The sequence below is a fragment of the Macaca mulatta genome, chromosome 12 (genome assembly GCF_049350105.2).
Source record: "Macaca mulatta isolate MMU2019108-1 chromosome 12, T2T-MMU8v2.0, whole genome shotgun sequence".
NCBI lineage: Eukaryota > Metazoa > Chordata > Mammalia > Primates > Cercopithecidae > Macaca > Macaca mulatta.
Window position 1 is genome coordinate 27,166,521 of NC_133417.1, and position 25,826 is coordinate 27,192,346.

The following is a 25,826-nucleotide window of genomic DNA, read 5'->3' on the forward strand; positions in this document are numbered from 1 at the left end:
TGATGTATGTTGTAGTTTTTTCTTTAGGATAAACTTTCTCTAAGTGGTCTTCCTGGATCAAAGATATATTCAGTGTAAGGCTTTTGATACATACTGGTAAACTGACCTCCAAAGAGTTTGGACCATTTTTCACAACAGTTTATGAGAGTGTACATTTGCTGAGCCCTCCTTGCACTTGGCAAAGTTATCTTCTGTCCTTGCCAATGAAAAAAAATGTTTTATTTATTTATTTAAGAGACAAGATCTCATTATGTTGCCCAGGCTGGACTTATCCTGGGCTCAAGGAATCCTTCTGCCTTAGCCTCCTAAGTAACTGGGACTATAGGCACGTGCCATTGGATCTAGTTCAAAAATGCTGCTTTTTTAAAAATTGCTTTTCTTCAATCAAAAATCTTTCATTGCTTTGCCTTGGACTACCTGTTCATTTCTTTGGCTGTTTCTCTCAGGTATGTCCATCTTTTTCTTCTTTACTTGCAAAATTAAAAATATAACTTAATAGTAATTATTAAATTTTAATTAGTAGAAATTACTGCTCACAGCCAGACTTGATTTTTTTTTTTTTTTTTTTTTTTTTTTTTTTTTTTTTGCAGTTTCAACAATAAGAAACTAAATCACTGCCTTGTACAATAAAAAGATACATGTTGGGGTGATCAGACCCAACACCAGGTCTTGGGGGCGATGAGTTGGTGGAGTCAAAGGAATGAGAAAAAGACAGTTTGAGAGAGAAAGTGGGACCAGGGGCCCATGGCTAGTGTGGAGGCTGTGAAGGCCCTGAGCTCTGGGAGCCTATGCTGTTTATTGGTGATCAAAGAAAGAAACAGGTGGTGAGATGTGGGGGTTGAAAGGAAACGGTGTATCAAGTGAATGGGAAACATATGGCTACTTGAGATAATGGGAGTGCTAGAAGCAAGGAGCCAGCAAATCTAGCCAACAGGCAAGCCCTGCCTCAGCTTCTCTCCCAACACTCAGCTTTTCTCCCAACAGATACATTTGAAACTTAACTTCAGATATATGTATAGTAAAATTGAAAACTTTTTAAAAAATAAGTAACTTATGATTTATATATTGTATTTGCATCTTATTTTATCTGATTGTCTACCCTGAACAACTTCTACCTTCCCTGAGCTAGACACACCCTTGGTTTTGGGGGGGAAGCAGGGGGATTTTTTTCTTTAAAAAAAACTTGGCAATTGTTTTGTAATGCTAATCCAGAATATTTGTAAAACTCTTTGTACTATCTTACATAGCGTCTTTATGTGAAAGGGGGTAAGTTAGGGAGTAAGAGTGGTACTACCCAGAGATCTTACAAGGCATCGTTTACATTACTGAAATACAGTGCTTGTGGCCTCAACTTTGAGAACTCAGAAATTTTGTTTTTGTAGATTCACATAAAATAAGCTCAGGTTATATATGCTAATGATGTTTGCAGAGACTGAATAAATCCGAATGCCAGATTATTAATTTACTGTGAAAGTTGAGTAGTGCTTCTGTCAGCATTACCAGTATATTTTCTTCTTCAGGTTAATCTGCATGGAAATCCAGACTATTAATTAGAAGGCTGTTTGGTGAGCAAGAGGTTCAGATTAAGGTTTGTTAGTTGTTTGGATGGTCCTAGGGAAGGAAATGATCAAAACTGTAAGCCCAGCATGGTGGCTCATGCCTGTAATCCCAGCACTTTGGGAGGCCAAGGCGGGCAGATCACCTGAGTTCGGGAGTTCAAGACCAGCCTGGCCAGCTTGGTGAAACCCCGTCTCTACAAAAATAGGAAGATTAGCCAACATGATGGCGGGTACCTGTAATCCCAGCTACTCAGCAGGCTGGGGCGGAAGAATTACTTGAACACGGGAGGCAGAGGTTGCACTGAGCCGAGATAGTGCCATTGCACTTCAGCCTGGGCAACAGAGCGGGACTCCGTCTCAGAAAAAAAAATGTAAACCCCAGCAAGATGCTTTCTACCTTGCTGGTATTGGCACTACTGGCTCTACTACTTGTCTTTGTGGTCAAGTTCTCAGCTTTTTCAAGTGTGAAAGAATTTCTTTTTAATTTCAAAAGTATCTGTAATAGTGCTTGGGATACAGATGAATGTATGAATTTTTTGCAGTAACTGAGCAGTATCCTACCAATCTGCAGCCCATAGACAGGTAGTCTCTGCTGTCTCCTAACAGTCCTGCTTCTCTTTATACACTTCATCCAGTTAGAGCCCAATATAATTAATTAGTACTTATTCCTTGGAATTACACACCCAGGTACTTTGGGTACTGTTAATTTCTTGAGTCATATATATAGATAGTAACTTGATTTTTCCCAAAGATGAATGAGTACATTATGTATATGCATACACGTACACTCATAAGCTTTACTTTTCACTCCCAAACTGTGACCTTTTACCAATGTGGGGAAGGGGACGAGGGGTTTACTGCGTGACCAGTATTCTGGTGAGAATGGTATATCTGAGTATTTCACCTGTTCACCTCTAGAGCTTAGTATCCTAGAGTATATCAAGATGCATCTCTTTTATCTTCCCTTTATAAAAGTAAAGTAAAATTTTAAAATCTTTAATTAAATATTTAAACTAACAGGTTTTTTTCATCGAAAGGGTAAACCATGCCTAAGAGTCATCTACTGTTCTCATTTCAGGATTTTCCTGGAGCTAGTTTTTCTATTTTTTACCTTTGTTTTTTTGTTTTTTATTTTTTTAGCGACAAGGTCTCACTCTGTTGCCCAGGCTGGATTGCAGAGGCACAGTCATAGCTCACTACAACCTCAAATTCCTGGGCTCAGGTGATTCTCGCACCTCAGACTCCCAGGTAACTGGGACTACAGGCGTGTATCACACCTGGCTTTTTGTTTTTTGTTGTTTTTTTTTTGTTGTTGGGGGGAGAGACAGGATCTTACTCTTTTGACCAGGCTGGTCTTGAACTCCTGGTCTCAAGGGATCCTCCTGCCTTGGCCTCCCAGAGTGCTGAGATTACAGGCCTGAACCACCATGCCTGGCCACATTTTTGTGTTTTTTTGTTTTTGTTTGTTTGTGACAGGGCCTTACTCTATAACCCAGGCTGAAGTGCAGTGGCTCAGTCACGCCTCGCTGCAGCCTCAACTTCCCCAGACTCAGGTGATTCTCCCACCTCAGCCTCCCGGGTAGCTGGGACTATAAGCACATGCCATCATGTCCACTAATTTTTTGTAGATATGGGGTTTCACCGTGTTGCCCAGGCTGGTCTCAAACTCCTGGGCTTAAGTGATCCGCCCACCTTGGCCTCCCAAAGTGCTGGGATTACAGGAGTGAGCCAGTGCACCTGGCCACAGGTTTTTTTTGTTTGTTTGCTTGTCTTTTTGTTTTTGTTTTTGTTTTTTTGAGATGGAGTCTCGCTCTGCCGCCCAGACTGGAATTCAGTGGCGCGATCTTGGCTCACTGCAAGCTCCGCCGCCCGGGTTCAAGTGGTTCTTCTGCGTCGGCCTCCCAAGTAGCTGGTATTACAGACGTCTGTCACTACAGCCAGCTAATTTTTTGTATTTTTAGTAGAGACAGGGTTTCACCATGTTCGCCAGGCTGGTCTTGAACTCCTGACCTCAGGGGATCTACCCGCCTTGGCCTCTCAAAGTGCTGGAATTACAGGTGTGAGCCCCTGTGCCTGGCCTAGTGACAGTTTTTTTAACCTTTGAGATGGAGTTCAGTATTCATACAAGTTTAACAGTATTTTTTTTAAAAAACAGTTTTTCATTTAAAAAACAATTCTATTCATAGGGCGTATTGGTGACCTCTCGGAAGAAAGGGATAAGGAGTTGTCACTTGGCCAGTAAGGAAAACAGACTCAAGTGGATGAGGTCCAACCACTCAGTCTTGAGATTTCACTGCCCTAAAAGTCAAAGAATGTGTAAAAGGACAGTGAAGGGAAGACTTCCTCCTCCCCCACCCCCATCTCAGGAAATCCTGATCTTAATTCTCACTCTGTATACCCAGTCCCTCAAACCAGAAACTTGGGCATCATATCTCCTTTATCTCCTCCAGTCCAATCACTTACAAAGTCCTGCAGTTTTTACTGTAGCCTATTTAAGTTTCACTGGTTTAATACTCTGGAGTACATGGGCTAGATTTGCCCGACTCTGTAGGAATAAATCAGAGTAGATGGTGATGTTTGTCAGTTAAAACTATTAAGAATATAGAAGATTTTTTTAAATTCCACAATTACTGCTGGGCACGGCAGCTCATGCTTGTAATCCCAGCACTTTGGGAGGCCGAGGCGGGTGAATCACAAGGTCAGGAGTTCAAGACCAGCCTGGACAACATAGTGAAACCCCATCTCTGCTAAAAATACAAAAATTAGCCAGGCATGGTGGCGCATGCCTGTCTTCCCAGGTACTTGGGAGGCTGAGGCAGGAGAATCGCTTGAACCTGGGAGGCAGAGGTTGCAGTGAGCCAAGATTATGCCACTGCACTCTACTCTGGGCAACAGAATAAGAGTCCATCTCAAAAAAAAAAAAAATTCATAATCACAGAGAAATAGGTGGCATATCAAAGTAGGTAAGCACACGGATTATAGAGCCAGACCGCTCACTTCAGATACTAGACTCTACCACTCACTAGTTGTGTGACCTTAAACAATTTACTTAACCTGTCTGTGTCTTAGTTTTCCCAACTCAGAGATAAGGATGTTAGTACAGCTTGCCTCACAGGGAATGCTTAGAACATACCTTTCATATCGTAAGCTCTTATTTATTTATTTATTTATCGAGAGGGAGTCTCGTTCTGTCGCCCAGGCTGGAGTGCAGTGGCGCAATCTCAGCTCACTGCAAGCTCCGCCTCCCGGGTTCACGCCATTCTCCTGCCTCAGCCTCCCGAGTAGCTGGGACTACAGGCATCCGCCACCATGCCTCACCAATTTTTTGTATTTTTAGTAGAGACTGGGTTTCGCCGTGTTAGCCAGGATGGTCTCGATCTCTTGACCTCGTGATCTGCCTGCCTTGGCCTCCCACAGTGCTGGGGTTACAGGTGTGAGCCACCACGCCTGGCCAGTAAGCTCTTTTTAAGTGTTAACTCTTGATCCATTTGTTGTTTTCATTCAATAAATAGAAAAATCTATTTCCTCAGCTGATGATTTTGAATTAATTATTGATTATAAACATATCTTTTATTTACTAGGGTATTTGAGATGAGGAATTTTAAACAGCTAAATTATTCTTATTTTCTGCCACTTAAGCTTGTGTTCCACCAACTGCATCTAGAATAATTTTCTGACCTTTCATTATTTGCTATACAAGTTAAATGATCTCAGTGTTAATTGTCATATAGGGTAGTAAAGTATTGTCTAAAGTGTTATCTTCCATGTGTAATGATGTGTCTGTATACTGTAGGAATACATAAGCAAATACTGCCTTCTACTTTGTGGCCCATGTACTTGCAAAAAAAAAAAATCTTTCATTTGATTTCTGTTAGTGATTAGATGACTGTGTCACAATTACCATCAGCCTCTCAAGAAACTATTTTGTATAACTTAGCAGCTAAAAAGAGGAGGGAAAACTGGTTTATATATTCAGAGGGAAAGGAAAACCTTTTTGGAAAAAAAAAATTATTGATTGCATTATGCATCCTAAACCTAATGCTATAATCAGTTCCCCTTTACAACTGAGGGCCTAGGATAAAAATTAGTTCTCCCAGAATTGTAGAAATGAGCACAAGAAGATAGAAATTAAGTAATTCACAGACTTCGTTGTAGAGATTATGTGTAATAAAGCTTCTTGCCAGTATTGACGAAGTCCTTGTTGCTCTTACATGCCATCAAATGTACAGTTTTATTGTTTCAGGTCCTTTGCTCTTTTATTTAGCTTTATTGTCTTAATTTTAAAACTATTTTCTTTTTAAAAATACCATCTAGCCTAAAGTGTCACAAAGGTATTTTCAACATGTGTGTTGTAGCCTAATGGTAGGAAGACTCATTTAGGCAATGACTTGATCAAAAATTGCATTTCGACCCGTCAGAAAAGTCAATATACTTATTAGTATTTTTGATTTACTATTCTTGAGGCCAAAAATAACTATACAGTGCTTTTTAAAACATGCCTATACTGCCAGAAATTCCTGGAGTTGCAACATATTTTTTAAGTTAATGAGGAATATAAAATGTTTGTTGAAAAATGTTTTTCAAGTATGTCAATTTCAGATAAACTGGATTTCACCAAATTAAAAAGTTTTATATTTTATAGGATGCCATCAAGAAAGTGAAATATTTTCACAGATGGAAGAAAATATTCGCAAACTATGTATCTGATAAAAGATTTACAGGATATTTACTAGCAAAATTTTATTTTATTATTTTTTTATTATTTATTTATTTATTTATTAGAGACGGAGTCTTGCTCTGTCATCCAGGCTGGAGTGCAGTGGCGCAATCTCAGCTCACTGCAACCTCCACCTCCCTGGTTCAACCAATTCTCCTCCCTCAGCCTCCTGAGTAGCTGGGACTACAGGCACACACTGCCACACCCAGCTAATTTTTTGTATTTTAGTAGAGACCGGGTTTCGCCATGTTGCCCAGGCTGGTCTTGAACTCCTGAGCTCAGGCAGTTCACCTGCCTCAGCCTCCCAGAGTGCTAGGATTACAGACGTGAGCCACTGAACCCGGCCTAATTTTATTTATTTTTTTTAAGACAGGGTCTCACTCTGTGGCCCAGGCCAGAGTGCAGTGGCACAATCACAGCTCACTGCAGCTTCTACCTCTGGGGCTCAAGCAATCCTTTCACCTCAGCCCCCAATGGAGCTAGGACTACAGGCACACTCCACCATATCAGCTAATTTTGTATGTTTTGTAGAAATGGGGTTTTACCATGCTGCCTAGGCTAGTCTCGAACTCCTGGACTCAAGCGATCTACCCACCTTGGCTTCCCAGAGTGCTAGAATTATAGGCGTGAGCCACTACACTTGGCCTGCACAATTTTATTTTAATTTATTGTATTTATTTTGAGACACAGTCTCACTTCATCATCCAGGCTGGCATGCAGTGGTGCCGTCTTAGCTCACTGCAACCTCCACCTCCCAGGTTCAAACAGTTCTCCTGCCTTGGCCTCCCAGGTAGCTGGGATTACAGGCACACCACCACACCCGGCTAATTTTTTTTTTTTTTTTTTTTGTAGAGACAGAGTTTCACCATGTTAGCCAGGCTGGTCTTAAACTCCTGACCTCAAGTGACCCACCGCCTTGGCCTCCCAAAGTGCTGGGATTACAGGCATGAGCCACTGCACCTGGCCCCAGCCTGCAAAATTTTAAAAAATGAAAAAGGACTTGTATACAGAATACATGAGAAGCTCTTATGACTCAGTAGTAAAGACACATAACCCAATTTAAAAGGGGCAAGTGATATGAATAGATATTTTCCCAGAGAAGATACACATAAGGCCAATAAGCACATGGAAAGATACTCAACATTTTAGCCATCAAGAAAATGTAAATCAAAACCAAAATTGAAATCAAAACCACAATGAGATATGACTTCATACGCACTAGGATGACTATAATAAAATAAAACACATAAGAATTGGTAAGGATGTGCAGAAATTGGACCGTCCTACGTTGTTGTTGGGAATGTTAAATTGTACAAAATTGCTGGGGAAACAGGGTTGTCATTTTACCCAACAAGTCAACCCAGATATATAGCCAAGAGAAATGAAAACGTGTTCTCACAAAAATTTGGATAGTACATGAATGTTCATAGCAGCATATTTATAATAATCAATAGATGGAAACAAGCCAAATGTTATCAGCTGACAAATGGATAAACAAAATGTGGCGTATCCATAAAATGGAATATTATTTTCACGATAAAGAATGAATTGCTGATAAATCCTACAGCATGGATGACTCTCAATATCACTGTGCTAAGTGAAGGAAGTCAGCCACAAAAGACCATATATTGTATGATACCATTTATATAAAATGGCTAGAATAGGTAAATCTATAGAGATAGTAGATCAGTGGTTGTCTCGGTCTGGATGGGGAATGGAGGAATCAGGAGGCAATAGCTAAAGAGGGCAGTTGCTCTATGGGATGATGAAAATATTCTAAAATTGATTGTGATTGTTACATAACTATGAGTATACTAAAAAGTATGGAATTATACACTTTAAATGGGCAGTTATATGACATGTCGTTTGTATGTCGATAAGCTGTTACCAAAAGAAAATTTTCAAGGAGGACTTCCAAATAACTAAAGACAGTAGTGGTCATGGATCTACTGCCTCCCAATATTCCTTCAAATAAATATAGAATAGGAAGGAAAAAAATCTATACAGAATTTGAAGACAGCATAACTTGAAGAGAGTCTAAGAATTCAGTATTACTGTAACTAAAAAGAGAGCACTCAGCAGATCCTGGCATGTGATCTCTCATACTCCCGTTCATCTCCTGCCTGCCACAAGACTTTGTGGCAAGCATAGGCAAAGAAAAATGGAGACAAAATGGAGAGGGAATCTTAACGTTATCTAAATGTTCAGCCAGAAAAAGTCTACCCTAAGTCTGAAAAATTCTTCTTTTTTTTTTAAGGTATCCAAATAGAGTAAGAGTAGGGATTACAGCGGAGGGACTTAAAAATACATAATCTTGGGAAGCCGAGGCAGGTGAATCGTGAGGTCAGGAGTTCAAGACCAGCCTGGCCAAGATGGTGAAACCCCGTCTCTACTGAAAAATACAAAACTTAACTGGGCGCAGTGTCGGGCGCCTGTAATCCTAGCTACTCGGGAGGCTGAGGCAGGAGAATTGCTTGAACCTGGGAGGCAGAGTTTGCAGTGAGCCGAGATCACGCCACTGCACTCTAGCCTGGGTGACAGAGCAAGACTCTGCCTAAAAAATCAAAAGAAAAATACATACAATCTGAAGAGGCAGTCTTCAAAGTGCATAGCTTCTAGGGGAGAAAAAGAAGGTACATAAGTAGAGGAGAAGCACCCTTTGGCAGTTGAGTGGTGAAAAGGTAATAAAGCAAAGGAGGAGATTCAGAATGCAGCAAAACAAAGAGAACCACAAAGTTAAGTTACAGAATTCATAGCCAACTGTTCCCCTCACAACAAAACAAATAATTGGCAGGACTTTGCTATGCTGACAGAAGAGGGCACTATTAAAATAGGAATCTTGTAAAACATCCCAGTAATATGGTGCTTTAATAAAGAAATTTATAGCAGTAAACACATTTATCTGAAAAAATGAACATAAATGAATTAAATTTTGAGCTCAAAACAAAATTTAGGAAAACAAAGTAAACCTAAACAGCATGCCTAGAAGGAAATAATAAAGATAAAAGCAGAAATTAATGAGGTAGGGAATAGAAAAACAAGACCTAATAAATCTGTATTCTGAAAGTTTTAAATTATGAAAATAGACAAACGGTTAGTTAACTTAATCATGTAAAGGAAAGGAGTAAAACATAGATATGCAAAATAAGATAAGAAAGTGGTAAATAACCACTAAAAATTTTTTAAAAATTTTAAAATCACAAGAGACTACTTAGCAGACCTCACTGCAGTTATTTGGAAACCTAGATGAAATGAGTAATTTTCTAGGGAAATGCAGATTACCAACATGGAGTTAAAGAAGTTGGACAGACTAATTTCCATAAAAGAAAGAATACTACTAAACTATTCCACCAAAAAGCATTAGACCTGAATGGTTTCACCAAGCAATTCTATCAGACCTTCAGAGACCAGATAGTCCCACTGTTGCATAAATTGTTCCTGAGCACTGGAAATGCTGGAAAGCTTCTGAATTTCTGTGAAACAAATATACTATTGATACTTAAACCTGGTAAGAACAGCATTGAAGAAAGCTATAAATCAGCATCGCATAAGAATATTGATGTAGAAATACTGAATTAAATATTATCATTATGAAGTGATATACCATGACCATGTGAGATTTATTTCAGGGATGCAGGACTGGCTTAATACTAGGATACTCATTAGCATACTCCCTATTGATAGATTTGTGAGGAAAACTCATTATTTCCATAGGTGCTGAAGGAGCCTTCAACAAGATCCACCCATTTTGTGCTCGTTCTCTCTCTCTCTCTCTCTCTCTCTCTCAAATAGGGATTGTGGGGTACATTTTTGAAATGATGAAATTTATATATCTTAGTCCTAAAGCCAGCAGTCTTATATATAATGGGAAATACTGGAAGTATTTCCACAATATACAGAAACAAGGCAAATGTGCATTATACAAGGCAAATGTGCACTATCTTAATGCTGTTCAACATTATAATGGAGGTATTAACCAATATAGTTAGATACATTGATTAGAGGCATAAGAATGGGTAAAGAAGAAAGACCATCTCTGCAGATTATATAATACGGGTTGAGTATTCCTAATCTGAAAGGCTCCAAAATTCAAAACTTTTTAAGCAGTCATATGATGCACAAAGTAAATGCTTATTGAAGCATTTCAGATTTTGGATTAAGGCCGCAATGAAAATAATGAAGAAATTCCTAAATGCAAAAAAATTCGAAATATCTCGACCCAAACTTTTTTGGTTTTGACTGGAGTGCAATGGCGTGATCTTGGCTCACTGCAACCTTGACCTCCCAGGTTCAACCAGTTCTCCTGCAATCTGTGGTCTTTTGTGACTGCTTTATTTCACTTAGTATAATGTTTTCAAGTTTCACCCACATTGTAGCATGTATCACAGCTTTTCTTTTTATTGCTGAATTATGTTTCATTGTATGGACATACCACAGCACACTCTGCTTATCCAATTATCAGTTAATACACATATGAGTTTGAATTTTTTGGCTGTTATGAATAATGCTATGAACACTTGTGTATATGTTGTGTTTATTCTTATACATGGCACAAGATGTATAATACACAAGATGTATCTAATGTTATTTCTTTCTAAATATCTCAGTACTATTTATTCAGTGGTATCATTTATTATCTGGGACATTCAGATATCTGGGTACCATTTCATTTATATGAAATGTCAATGAAGGGCAAATCTGTAAAGTGAGAAAGTAGATTAGTGGTTGCTGGGGGCTAAGGGAGTTTGGTTTAAAGAGGGGTGACTGATAAAAGGTATAGTAGTTTCTCATTGGAATAATGAAAATGTTCTTAAATTTATAGTGATGGCTACACAACTGTATGAATATGCTAAAAGCCACTGAACAAGACACCGAATGAAATTAAATGGATGAATGTATGCTATATAAATTATATCCAATAATTAGCTGTTACCAAAAAAAAAAAAACCCTCCAAACAGGTTAAGGATCTAAATGTTTAAAGAGAGAGAAAAAAAGACCATATAAGAAAACCCATGTTTTCTTCCTTAACCTTTGTGAATGAAAAAGGCTTTTGGGCTATGATTCAAAATGCAGAGACAACCAAAGATTGACAAACACATCTACATAAAAATAAGAAAATTTTACATGGCAAAAACCAACATGAAAAAAAAGTCAAAAAACCAAACTGACACACTCGAAGAAAATTTTTTCTACATATACCTTAGCCAAAAGGCTTATAGCAGTAATATACCACACTTGATTTTAGCCAAAAGGCTGAAAAGCCATATCCCTGATATATAAAGAACTCTTAATAATTAAATAACCAAAAAAAAAAAAAAAAAAAAAAAACCCTGAGCAACAAAGGACCAAAGACCTGATAGAAAAAATGGGGAAAATACATAGATGGACAACTCACAAACAATGAAAACTGGGCCTTAAGCACATAAAAAGTTTTAAGTTCATACGGAGAAATAAGCTCACACCTGTAATCCCAACACTTGGAGAGGCCAAGGTGGGTGGATCACCCGAGGTCGAGAGTTCGAGACCAGCCTGACCAACATGGAGAAACGTCATCTCTACTAAAAATACAAAAATTAGCTAGTCGTTGTGGCAGGTGCCTGTAATCCCATCTACTTAGGAGGCTGAGGCAGGAGAATCGCTTGAACTCGGGAGGCAGAAGTTATGGCGAGCTGAGATTGCGCCATTGTACTCCAGCCTGGGCAACAAGAGCGAAACTTCATCTCAAAAAAAAAAAAAAAAAGTAAAACAGCACTGAGACACCATTCCTCGTCTGTCAGATTAGTGAAAACTAAAAAGAATGTCAGCTAATTTTGTTGCGAGGCACTTTCCTATACTGCTGGTAAAAGTGCACACTGGCATAGCCCTTTTTCTGGAGAGCAGTGCCTAATAAATTGACATATGCAGTTATCTTTTGACCCAACAATCCCAATTCTAGGTATCTTCTCTAAAGAAGTGTATCCATTTTAGGAGTGTTTGTAATTACGAAATATTGCAAGTAGCCTAAATACCCATTCAGGAGAATGATTGAATAAATGATGGTACAGCCGCACAATGGAGTAGTACTGTGTCACTGTAAGAAAGAATGAGGAAAATCTCTGAACTTGCAGTGCAATTAAGGGAATAAAGTATGAAGAGTATCTATAATATGCTACTCTTTATGAAGCAGGGAAATACAGGCACAGATGTCAACTTATTGTGCAAAAGAAATACCAAAATGATAAACTAGAAACTAGTGAAACTAGTTTCTTACAGGGAATGCATGAGAATGGTATAGAAAGATTGGGAGTAATGGGAATAAGATAGTAGGGATAGGGAGCAGCACTTCTCTGACTGTAATTTTTTATATGACTTTGACTCTCAGAACCCTGGTAATTTTTTACATAGTCTTCAGAAATAACAGAAATCAACTTGGATATTGGCAGGTATGGAGAAAGGAGCCCAAAATGTAATGCAAGCACTAACAGATGAACAATATTAACTTGATTATGAAGTCAATGAATAACACTGACTTGAGTGGGGAAGAAAAGAACTAAGTAACTTTGGAAAACTGTATTTTGATAGGTATTCTAAAGCTAAACACAAGACAAAAAACAAATATTGTTAAGTAGTAAATGTGTTTCTCACAGAGGTATCACTTAGGAATTATGAAACTGCCTTTTGTGTAAAGTTTTAAAAATAAGTGAATATATTGTAGATAATGAAAGTCAGACTTCTCATTGTTGTCTAAAGAAGTTACAGATTAAGATAGGAGTAGGCTAGAATTAACGCTATGTTCATTGACTGGAGTTTGAGGTATCCATATGAAGTCATGGTTTTTAATATACGTATGATGTATGAATACAAAAATACATAATACAGATGTGTGAATATGTGTATACTGTACATACACATATTCCCGAGCTCTGTCCTGAGAGAGCCAGAGGAATGATACCCTAGTAAGCACATTAGTGTTCAGATCTTCTTTAAATGCCATTCTCCAGTAAAGGGAACCATGGGTCCTTGGAAAAATGGTTGAGTCTGGGGGCAAGAATAATACAAGATGTGCCTGAAACATCATGTGGTGCCAGAAAGTAATTCAAAAAACGATGAAAGCATGTTGAAAGGACAACAGGAGCCAATCTGGTGGAACTCCCAATGGCCCAAACTGGGATAATTTGAGAAACAAAATAATGATAATATTAGATTATAACCCACAAAATAAAACACATGTACAGGCATTTAGGTAGATAAGATAGATGGGAGGGATAGGAAGGACAGCTCTTTCTTACATGGAATTCCAGTTAGCATAGCTGAAAAGAGAGAAATAAAAACCATCATTAGGCAGACAACACTGTAATAAATATTGCATGCAAGAACTATCGGTGGATACTCAATGGGAGAATTTGTGATGAAAAGCAGGATATTTTCAAGGTCACAAAATATCTCCCCACAAGATGTGAATTACAAAGAGAAAAATGGTAACTATGGGGCAGCAGGTGGGGGGAAATGGCAGATACCCCCTTAACCAGGTAAAGTAGAAATCACTAGTAATCTGAGACACGCCAATGTCATGTGTTCCCTAATGTACTGAAAGGGCACAATTTCACTTCCGTGGTGTCCCTGCCAAAAATGCCTAATCTAATCATGAAACTGGTGACATTTGCTTAAGGAATCTAAATAAGGTCTGTAGTATTAGTTAATAGTGTTATAATTTTCTGATATCAGTAATTGTACTATAATTATGTAACATGTTAGAAGGGGAAGTTGGATGAGGTATATACAGGATGTCTGTGCTATTTTTGCAACTTTTCTCCAATTCTAAAATTATTTCCAATAAAACATCTTTAAAAATAGGGGCCAGGCATAGTGGCTCGCGCAGCACTGTTGTAATCCCAGCACTTTGAGAGGCCGAGACAGGCGGATCACTTGAGCCCAGACCAGCCTGGGCAATATAGCAAAAACCCATCTCTACAAAAATTAGTCGGGCATGGTGGCATGCACCCTTTAGTCCTAGCTACTCGGGAGGTTTACGTGGGAGGATGGCTTGAGCCCAGGAGGTGGAGGTTGCAGTGAGCTGAGATCACACCACGGCACTCCAGCTTGAGCAAGAGGGAGACCCTGTCTCTAAATAAATGAATGAATGAGTGATAAAGGCTTGAGGTACCAGGTATGTTGTTACCTAAACTCTTGTTATCTGAGCTCAGAAGCCAGAAAAATTTTCATGACACAGTAAGCTTTGCTATCAGAGCTCTCCCTATTTGAACTAAGATTGAATAGAGTCACAAGAGATACTTGTATTTATTATTGATATTTTTGTTGCAGTATTATTGGGGCTTGCTCTAAATAGAATTTTTCTTATTCCCCTGGAGTCAACCATTGATTTCTTTGCTTGTTCTCTTAATATACTCTCCCTTAGAGGACTCATCCATTTGATTGGCATCAGCTGTCACCCTTTAAGTGAAAAATCTGTACATGTCACTCCCCTAATTGTCTTCATTATCTCCCTAATGAGTCTCAGGAAAAGTCCTAGCTCTTAAACTTCACTCACAAGGCCTTGCCTGTCTGCTCCTACTTACATCTTCAGCTTTATTGTTTTAAAACAACAATAAACTCTTAGCTTTCCTTGAACTTGAAGCTCTTGCCTTGCTGAGCTACTCTGAAATTCACTCATTCCTTGAACTTGAAGCTGTTGCCTTGCTGAGCTACTTTCAAATCCACTCTTCCTAATGCTTTTTGGGTCTTGTTCGTATTGTTCTTTCTTCCTCTAATTCTTTGTCTTCTTTCCCTGGCTAATTCTTTCAAATGATAGCTTAAATGTTAGTTCATCCACAAAACATTATTTGACCTTCAAAGACTGGTTTTCAGTGTCCCCCTCAGATATTTCCATGGCATCCTTTAGTTCCCCTGTCCTGGCACTTACTACTCTTTTATAATGTTTATATCTTATATTAGACCATCTATGGTATAAAGAATAAATTAGAGGGAAGCAGAACCATTTTAAAGGCTGCAGACCAGTAAGAAGTCTCTTGGGTAAATCTAAGCAGGAACTAATAATGGTTACCTATATTACAGTATTAGTGAGGGTGGAGCCCAGAGATACTGTGTGTAGAAAGTGGGGTATAAGATCCTTGAGAGCATTGTCTGTCCTGTTTGCCTGTAGATCCACAGTAGGGGAACTCTCATGAGTCCTTCCTTATACTCATAATTCAATTCCATTTCCCACCTGTGGAACATTTCACTTTACCCTCAACGGTCTTGGTGCCTTACTTCTATAATTATCTGTGTAGTCTTTGACGCTGGAACTTTGGATACCTCATTGCACCATTGGTTGTGGACTGTTGATTGACTTCACCTGACTATCTGAGTAATACCACAATCTTTCCTCACCACTTAGTAGTAAGTAGTATCTCCTCTCTATGACATGTTAAGTTGAAGAGGATGATTTAGGGTTGTTTATCTGCTTAATGTTTGTTTATTTGCTTTTGGTCAGTGGTGAACAAGAGTAGAAGTTAGTATTTTTGCCCCTATTCCAGTTGACCATGCCAAATTTCCTACTTCTAGTGGCATCAACATTCTTTAATTTATCTAGGTTTTCAAGTTTTTGAATTTTTATTAGCCTTCTAAATTTTGCTTTGAAGTGTCTCTCCACTGTCTTCATTGTTCTTTCCCAGTTAACACTCTGACCTTAACTCATGGTACCTTACATCTAAATTATTGTAAAATCTCTCAGTTTATATTCTTAATTACTTTGCATCATTATCCTCAACTTAGATTCTTAAGAATTATGTTGACTCTAAGCCTTGACATCAAATTATCTTGGTGAATTGATTTTTTCCTCAGAATTTTAAGGACTAAATGAGATAATGGATGAGTGCTTTGTAACTGTATATCCGTACCTCTTGATTTATTCCCTCCTTTTAAAAATCCTTCCATCTTGCTAGGCGCGGTGGCTCACACCTGTAATCCCAGCAGTTTGGGAGGCCCAGGTGGGCGGATCACCTGAGATCACGAATTCGAGACCAGCCTGGCTAACATGGTGAAGCCCTGTTTCTACTAAAAATACAAAAAATTAGCCGGGCGTGGTGGCGCACACCTGTAATCCCAGCTACTAGGGAGGCTGAGCCAGGAGAATTGCCTGAACCTGGGAGGCGGAGGTTGCAGTGAGCTGATATTGTGCCATTGCACTCCAGCCTGGGCAACAGAGCAAGACTGTCTCAAATAAATAAATAAATACAAATTAGTTAATGGTTTTAATTTTAATGAAAATTAAAAATCATAGGAAGTGAATTTCTTACCTCCTTTTAGGTTATTACAATTTTATGTTCAGTAAAAGCAGAATCTTAAGGGAATGAGGAAGCTTCCAGAGTTGAAATGCCTTGGTCTTTTTGTGTCCCTGGGCTGTTGGCAGTGACTCTGCTACAGCATACCACTTGGGGAGATCAACTTACTCAGTACAGGGTGCAGGGAACGCGGGAAGCTGGGAGGGCCAGAAACCCACACAGCGTGGTATGGAGTAGTGGAAAAGAGCCCTCCTTTAGGAGGATAACATCCTCTGCATTCTATTTTTATATTTCAAAGTGAGGTATTTTTACTTCAAATTACAGTACTGTATATAGTTAATAGGAGAATGTTGTATATTTGCTAATAGAGGTTTATTGCTATATAATGGTCTCCTTCTGCCCCCATAGCATTGTAAAAAAAAAAAATCCTAACCAGTTTTTAAAATGTTTTAAATTCTTAATAAAAAATGCTGCAGTAAATATAGATCTTTACTTCAAAAAGAAAATGAAAGGCCTACTGGAAAGGGTTTCACAGAAAAGTTTAAAGTTATAAAATAGACACACAGATATAGCCTTCTGTCTTCACCACTTCTTAACATTTTGGCACATTTGCTTTCTCTCTCTATGTGTGTCTGTTTCTCTGGCTAATGTATTTTTATCACACCCAAGAAATTTAACATTTATAAAATGTAATCATTTAATATACCAACCGTGTATATACTACTTCAGTTGCTCCTCAGATTCCCGAATCTAATCAAATATAACACTTTACATTTTGTTTACAGGTCTCTCTAGTCTTCTGTAATTTTCCCGGTTTTTTTCCCATAATACTGATTTTTTTCAGCATTAAAGCTAGCTGTCTTGTAGGTTCACAGTTTGAATTTATCTGATTGTTTCATGATTAGATTCAGATTAAATATTTTTGGAGATACAGCATAGGTGATTTTTTTCCCTGTTGCATTATATCAGGAGGCGTAAAAGGTTAGCCTGCCTGATTATTGGTGATGTTAAATTTGATCACTTGATTAAGGTAGAGTCTGCTGGTAATGAACATACCTTTGAAATTAAAAGTTATCAGTAACCAAAGAATATCTTGTTCAGTGACCATCTCTCATCTAACAGATTTTGTCATATATTTATGATCCTTGCCAGAATTAGTGATTACATTAGTAGTTGCAAAATAATTGAGTTTCTCCTTCAAAAGATGTGTTAAAATTTCTTTAAAAAATTGTTACCGTAAGATGGCCCTTGGCTATAGTAATCATTTGCTGTTTTTGTTTAGAATGTATTAGGAAGTATGTGAGAGAATTAGGTTCAAATGTTGTCTTTACCTGTAAAGGTTGAGATCTTAAAGTTCCACAAGAGCTAAGGCACCAGAAAAATTAAGAAGAAAGTTTATCAGCCATGTCAGTAATTAGATTTAGATAATAAAATTTCTGATATTAGTCCCATAGTTGCCCCAGTTCCTATCATTCAGATGGGAATTATCTTTTTGCCTTATAACTACAGGTAAACCCTGTAGAGTCAGTGTACTTCTGTTTTTGCAGAAGTTGTTGCTGGACTTTCCAAAATGGATAGCACAAAATTTAAGGTGCAAGCAAAAAGTTAAATTTTATTAACTCAGATTTCAGCTGGGCGTGGTGGCTCACACCTGTAATCCCAGCACTTTGGGAGGCCAAAGCAGGTGGATCACTTGAGGTCAGGAGTTCAAGACCAGCCTGGCCAACATGGTGAAACACCATCTCTAGTAAAAATACAAATATTAGCCAGTTGTGGTGGCGGGTGCCTGTAATCCCAGCTACTTGGGAGGCTGAAGCAGGAGGATCACTTGAACCTGGGAGGCAGAGGTTGCAGTGAGCTGAGATTGCGCCCCTGCTCTCCAGCCTGGGTGACAGAACGAGATTCTGTCTAAAAAAATAAATGAATATTAACTCAAATTTCTGTTATTGAGGGTTTATTTGAAAGTTATCATTACCTGACCATGGTAGCATGTTTAAGCACAGTTCCACAACATCATTACAAACCTAAACCTGTTTCACTATTTGTGTTTTAACATTTGTAAGGTAGAGACAAAGCCAACTCATACAATTACTGGTGTAGCATCCAAAAAGAATATTAAAGATAAGATTCTGTCTTATTAACAAGTTGTAGATTATTCCTAAATTAACAGTTTTTTGTCACTAAAATCTCACTATTAACAGCTAAGTTGCTTCCGTTCATAATTAGAGGAAAACCTCTACTTGACAGCAATAAACTGTATTTTAAGATATTTTTAATTATGACTTTTTACTAATTCACAATTACTTGAGTTTATAAGGCCTGCCTAACAATTTCCAAAGCTTGGAAAGAGAATCTTTTGAAATGTAGTAGAAAATGTTCATTTGTTTTTGCTACAATGTAAGTGGGTTGTTTCATTATTCTGCGTTTTAGCTTGTCCATCTGTTTCATAACAAGAGTTTCTATTACAGTTTTTAAGAAAAGCTGCCTTGAAATATGTTTCTCATAAGTAACAAAGATTTTATCTGAGAAAAGAATTATTTATACCCTTTGGCAAAAGCGGAAACTCGTCATGGAAAGGTCAGGGGCTTGGATATTTGTTTTTTGGGTACCTAGGCTGGCACTTGATTTTTACCAGAAAGTGCAGGGTGCAGTAAAAGATTGTACACTGGAGAAATTTTACGTAAATCAGTGGGAAGCCTCTCAGATAAGTCTCAGCGTTGTTAGCTGCCTCATCACCTTTGTTGTTTGAAGATTTGGGAAGATTTTGTGGATTTTCATGTATTTTCAACAGTCTACTTCTAGGGCTGAGCATTTTTGAAAAGGTGTTAATATTTTTTCACATTATACTATAAAGCTGGTATCTTTCAGTGTTTGTCAAATTGGTATAAAGAGCACTGCTGGTTTATTAATCCGTAAGGTTATATAAACTCTACATGACTTAACATTTTAGTGACATGGAAAAGTGGGATTTCTGGTTAGTGGTGTATAGATCTTTCTTCACGTAGTGCAGGTAATATATGAGCATTGTCTGATGGATCCTTACAACATCCCTATATGCTTTTGGAAAGTATGATCTTTGTTTAACAAAATGGGAAACAGAGGCGCATGCTGTACCAGCTATCACTGAAAACAATAGCTAGAATCCGGAAAACATACTCATCTGGTTCAGTGTGTTGCCCAATAGATACAATTAGTATTCTGTTTTCTTTATCTTATTTGTTTGCCTTATAATTATTAAACCTGGTTTTTTAAATTCGATTTTGGTTGATTCCTTTTCTTGTAAGTCCACCACTTGAGCTAATATAGCCAACAAGCATCTGACATGAGGCAGAATTGTCCTCAGATTGCAGCTCTACTGCTATCTCCATCTGTTGGTATGAAGAAGTAATGCTCTTGCCAGAAATAAGCAAGCTTATTTTAATTTTAGCAAAAACAGATTAAGAAATAAGGAATTGTGCTGTTAATTCATTTTCTTTCTTTGTGACAGGTAAAGTCAGTTGGAAGATGCAAAACTGTCACAGGAAGTTGGTTATCATAGACAAATTGCCTTTTTTAAGGCTTTTTGTTAGTGATATTAGAAGTGTCAAAGAGAATAATTTAAAAATGACATATTAACCATACCTAAATTATTTATGGCTTGTTCTTTAAGGAATTACAGAAAAATATGGTTGTCTCAACTTTTTTTCTTCAACCTGGGATCAGGCATCATTGTGCAACAATATTTTAATAGCGAGAAATCTCAAAAATCCTGACAGTCTTTGCATATTCACAGTTTCATGGGCTTTTGCATCATTGCTTCTGAATTGCTAATGAAGAGCTCAATATAGCTTCTGATGCATTTCAGATATTCTGGGTGGTGACTGGCTAGAGTGTTACTGACATCACAACATACAGCTGTTGACTTTCTATTGTCTGAGTCCTCAGCAAGTGCTTTAGACTGCTCTAGCAGGCACTCCCAATGCCTGACTAATCAGCTGGATGTGTGCAGTGAGCTCTGTAGAGGAGCAATGCAGAGCAGCAGTTTACAGGTACTATGGAAAGAACATCTTCTTAACTCTGTATAATGAAGCAAATACCAATACAATGAAGGTATGTGACTCTTAATTCATTTGCTAAATTTGTATAGAAGGTAATCTGATACATGAAGAAGTATTCATGTCCACTTAGTACCATAATTTTTGTTAGAGGATGTGTGATAAAATTCTACCATGTTGAAAGTGAGAGCCTTTTAAAATTGTTTTTGTTTATTTTTGCAAAGATATATTTGTTTAGGTTGATGGAGTGAAAAGTAGCGTCATTTACTTCTCAGCTGTAGCACTAGTTTCTTCTCCCAGTCCCTCACATGTTTGATACTTCTTGTAACTTACTGATAGAATGGTTTACCTGTGTGCTAATCGATGTTTGTGTATAGCACAGCAAATTGTCAGTTGGAAAAATGACTTCTCTTTGAAGTTCATCTTAAAATAGACATACTATATGACTTGTTCAATTTTAAAAATTTTATTGTGGAACAAATACAATATGAATGAGACTTTTGGAAATTAAGAAGCTAAGAATCTTAACTTTCAAAACTCATGGTAATGGTGTGCTACCCTTTTGGGGGAAGAGGTGGAATAATTTTTAAAGTGCTTGTAACAGCAAAACCTAGATCTGTCATTGCTATGATTAGCGTAATCAGATATCACATTGCAAAAGAGAGCAAATGCTAATCAAACTATGTAATTTTTGAGGAGTATCTGATTCCTAATTATACAGTCTGAAAACTTTGACATTTACCTCGATATTTTGATTCCTCAAAACTGAAATCTCATCATGTAGGTGATACTGAATAGCACATGTCATTTTCGTATAATTGAATTGTTTAGAAGGTTTTTGAGAGTTTTGCTTGCTTTTTATCTGGAATTAGCTGAAATTTTAACAGCATTTGGAATTGTTATGATATGAATTCCTTCCCCCTCCGTTTATGAAACAATTATTTTATTCTTACGAAATAATTCATCTCTTTTTTAGAGGAAATAGGAAGAAAATCACTAAATGGCCTTTTATCAACGCTGAATGTCATTGCTCTTTCTTTTGTCTATTTCTGATTCCCAACTGTGTAAGTAATTAGGGTCATCAAAATATTAATAGCTATTATTAAAATTAGGGTCTTTTATCAGATGCATTGCTTCACCCTAATGCCAAGAGAATTTCATTATTTTTAAGCCTCAGATTTTAAGTTTTATATTGAGAACTATAAATGAAAAAAATTAAAATAAGCAGCACATACTCTCAGTTCTTACTTACAACTGCTTTTATCCATCCTTTGTCACATTCTGCTTTTCTTTTTCATACTTTTCCTCATTTTCATTTCTTCTTTTTCCTTTAGGTTTCTGTTTGTCGGTGTGCTTCTATCCTGCCCTCCCTCTCTTTTTCTGTTTGACTTTCTAAATATTTGTCTCTCCCTCTTGATTTATCTTGTCTCTCCCTCCATCTTCCGTTCTCCCTATCCCCACCCATTTTTCTCCCCCTCTCCCTCTACATTTGTCTTTCCCACTTTGTCTCAATCTGTCCCCCTTTCTGTTCATCTACCTGGTGTTTCAGGGTGTCTCTCCCTTTCTGACTAAATCTATCTTAATCTCTCTCTCTCTCTCTTTTATCTTTCTCCCTCCCTTTCTCTTTTCTTTCTCTTTCTTTCAGCCTTTCCTTTTCTGCCCCTCTGACCCTCTCTCACTCCCTGTCTGTTTCAGTATCTCCCATTCTCTGTATCTTGCTTTCCCACTGTGTCTTGGTCTCTTCCTGTCCCTATCTGTTAGTCTCTGTCCATCATTCCCTCTTCCTTTGTCTGTTTCTCTGTGTGCCCTTCTTTCTTCTCCCTCTCATCCTTTTGCTACTCCGTGCCTCTCTTTCTCCCTACCTTTCTGTCTCTCTGTGTGTCTCCCTGGCTTCACCTCTTTCAGTCTCTCTGCCTCCGTCCTTCCCTCTCTTGGCACTCTGCTCCCTTTCCCACCCTACTGCCAGATCTTTCTCTTTTCTGTCTAAGCTTCAGTCACACACATTCACTCTGCAAATTTTCATTCTCATACAGGTTTTCAGTTTTTATTGCAGCCTAGATGTGCACTTAAATTTTTTGGTTAATAAACCATTAGATAAAGAAATTAAATACTATATTTTAAATAAACATGATTTACTGTTTGCTCAGTTTTTTAATTTTGAGAAACTTATACTTGAGGTCTTATAAGTAGATTGAAATCATTAAAAATTTTCTATCTTCTAAAGATATACATGTTAGGCCATTATTAAAGGGAATTATTTTTCTCTTAAAGGATTTTTCCATTAATTTTTAAGATTTATACAAAGCAATTTAAAATATTTTCCTTTTAAGGATACATAAGATAATATCCCACTTCATAATTATATTTCAGATTATGGGTAAGCTTGTATTTAAAACTTGTATTGACTTTTTTATACCATCTGTATTTTTCAAATGTGTTAATAGCAGATATATGCTAGTATTTTTTTATTTTGTTTTTAATCTCTTGTTTTGAAATAATTATAGATTTATAGAAAGTTGCAAAAATAGAACAGAGAGTATTTTTTAAATGTTTTCCTCAAGATTTTTTATTTTGTATATGAGTATTTAAAATAGAAGAACAGACACTCATTTAGCATTTACCTGTTTACATAATCACGAACCTAGCAACTGCCATTATATTGTTTTCATTTCATTTTGTAAAGCAGATTAAAATACCATTTGATGAAAGCATAGTGTGTGTTAATAGCAGTATGGCTTTGTCATAACTCGCATCAGGAAAGAAAGTTAGATTTACAAGTAACAAGTTATATATATATATATAAAGTATTCAAGAAGCAAAGAAAGATGTATAAGATGAAAATCTTCTCAGAGCTGAGTTAAATGTCATTTTCACATACAGCTCTTCCTCCTCTGAAATTATGTAGCATTGCTTGTTTCTGCATTCTTTTGATGTCTCTACTGCTTTGTATAGTTTTCATTTCTGCTCTGTGACCCCCCTCTGGTTGTAGGGGACAAAAGGTGGGAATGAAACAGAACCAACAAAATCATCATCTCTAAATCTTGCCATAACTTTCACAGCTGACCAACCCTCCTTCTGATTAATAACTGAGATCTTTAATACAGTTAATATAATTTATTTTTTCCAAACTGAGTTCCTCTAAGCCCCAGAGTACCACAAAGTACTTCAGGAAACATAAGAAAGCCTGAAGCCCAGTTAACACTGCTCTACTCATCCCCACCTTCTCACTTGAACAGAGCAAGTTTATATAATAAATATATGTTTCCATGGTCTTAGTTCTCCAGAAGCCTATATATGAATCCTACTTAACCCTTGTTTTATATTTTATATATGTATGTTATAAAGTGACTTGGATAATATAACTGTCACATTATATAATATATATGATGCAAATCTGTTACATTATCTAATATATATGATGCAAATCTGTCATCTTATAAATATGCATATCATTTTATTATTATATACATAGATAAAGGGAGTTATTACTAAGATTCATGTATAGGTTTCTGGAGAACCAAGCAACCCCTAAAAGCATGTGTAAACTGTGAACATACACGTGTGAGTAAGCACATGTGACTGCTGCATTTCTGAGGAGAGGATCCTTGGGTTTAATAAGATTTTTCAAGAGGAATCCTTTCATGGCCCAAAAATAATTAAGAGTCACTGCTTTATAGTGTTTATAAATCATTGTTCAACATGCTTTGTTAATTTTAAATTTTCTCTCTTTTCATTTATTTTCAAATGCTTAGAAAGTTATGTAGCTACCTCTGCAATAGCAGACACATCAACAGAGATCACATACAGTTTTTTTGAAGTAGTTTAAAAATATACAGTGACTGATTGATTACTTGGCACATCAGATGTCAGACTTCAGCTTGGGGTCACCGAGAGAGATAATAGAACGTTTTTTTATTCCAGTACTTTCAGAGTGCTGGCTAAACCACAGCTTTCCTTAACAGGTAGAAAATGAATGACAACAAAAATAGAAAACTGTATGCTCCCTTGAGCTCCAGTGAGACAATTGTAAAGAAACCCATGTGTTAAATAGGAATAACTACTAAAACAATTTGATCTGGTAGACATAGCTGGGAAATAAAGCCACAAAAAAAATCAAGTCTGAAGTGCATTAAACCCATTGAATTTTTGCATTTTGTGCAAAGCCATAGGAAGCTGAGCCAATTAAATTGGACAGGTACTTTAAAGAGAAATTGTATCTGCTAGCTCTATACATATAGTATATAGTGTGAACTATGAGAAATTGTGAGCTTTGTAGCAGTGTTCACCCATGCCCAGCAGCAGCACCTTCAGGCTGTAAAATTGTTTTCACTTTGTTGTTTACATCCTTTTATAGAGTATGAAGGTAGATGATGGCAACTGAAAGACAGCACCTGTTCTACCTCAAGCTGTTTTTAAGCTATTTTTACTGGCCATAAAATGCTCTTAGACTGAAAGAAGAAATCAAACATTTTCTAGCCTTTTCCTTCTAACATAATCCTTAGGTGCTTTCTTGAGAGAGGGCTGTGATCCTTTGTTAGAAAAAAATGTAGTTGGCAATTCAAAAAATAAAGGGTGGCACATTAGTAGTTATGAAACCGAATATCTACCAATTGTAACCTAAATTAAAATCCCATAAAGGAAACAGATTTTTTGGTGTAGGAAGGAAATAGGTCATGTTAGATCTACTGATTCAAATGCTAGAGAGTGTGAAGTTTCACATTTTAAGCCATCAAAGAACCATTAGGTGGATTAATGTGCCAGGAGCCCAGCATGAATTTTGCTTTGATGATAGAGCTTTGTACCTTTAAGACCTGTAAAGGATTTTCCTTGTGACCCTATGATAAAAATGAAATGTTGGTCATGGGTAAAAAGTACAGAGATAGATGTTCATTTAGTCATATATTAGTAGTGTAGAGAAAAATATATCAAGTAAAATCAAATTTTGAAAGCATGGAGGAAACACCGCATCAGAGTCTAGCTAAAATACCATAAGACTGAGGATTTCTTATAAACAGTCCAACACTTGCCAAAGTCTGTAAAGCAAATGCCTACTCATTGATGGCATTCTGAATGGCTAAATTTTAGAAATCAAAATTATGCTCATAATGATGTTCACCTTTACTTATGAACTACCAACATTATCATGCTGTGAATGTAGCACAAAATACATGAAAGAATATAACCTAATGAAACTAGATTATGCACCCACAATGACTTTTGACACTAATGTGCAGTTAGGCCAGATAAGTCCTACAC